Source organism: Penaeus monodon, chromosome 33 (genome assembly GCF_015228065.2).
Source record: "Penaeus monodon isolate SGIC_2016 chromosome 33, NSTDA_Pmon_1, whole genome shotgun sequence".
Classification (NCBI taxonomy): domain Eukaryota; kingdom Metazoa; phylum Arthropoda; class Malacostraca; order Decapoda; family Penaeidae; genus Penaeus; species Penaeus monodon.
This window is the reverse complement of record NC_051418.1, coordinates 15,461,222-15,461,569: the sequence shown is the minus strand read 5'-3', so window position 1 is coordinate 15,461,569 and position 348 is coordinate 15,461,222. Positions and strand designations below refer to the sequence as shown.

At 31.3% G+C, this 348-nt stretch overlaps 1 protein-coding gene across 1 annotated transcript in view; it reads left to right on the top strand.

The window, feature by feature from the left end:
- The window catches only part of LOC119594271 (zinc finger and BTB domain-containing protein 17-like), a 12,631-nt gene that overhangs the window by 2,210 nt on the left and 10,073 nt on the right, over positions 1-348 (top strand). The window lies entirely within an intron of this gene.

Genomic DNA, 348 nt, shown 5'->3' with positions numbered 1-348 from the left:
CATACTCAACATACTGAAAAATAAAATAAGTCAGTATAAAAAAAACCCTTTGCGCTCGTAATTCTGTAAACAAACGTTTGTCTTCCGCTCTCCACTCGCATGTGAGAACTTACTCCGCCGCACACATGTAATTGGTAATCTTTACTCGACTTTAATTTTAGTGTAAGTTCTCCAATATAATAATTTGATATTATTTTACGTTCAATGTGTTTCAGTATTTTCAATCAGAACACAACGCATCTTAATACTGTGTATTTTTGTGTAATACATATTGGTTAAGCTTATGATTCTACAAACAAATTATTTGTAATAGTTTGTTGGACTTCAGTTGATGCATATTATCAAGAC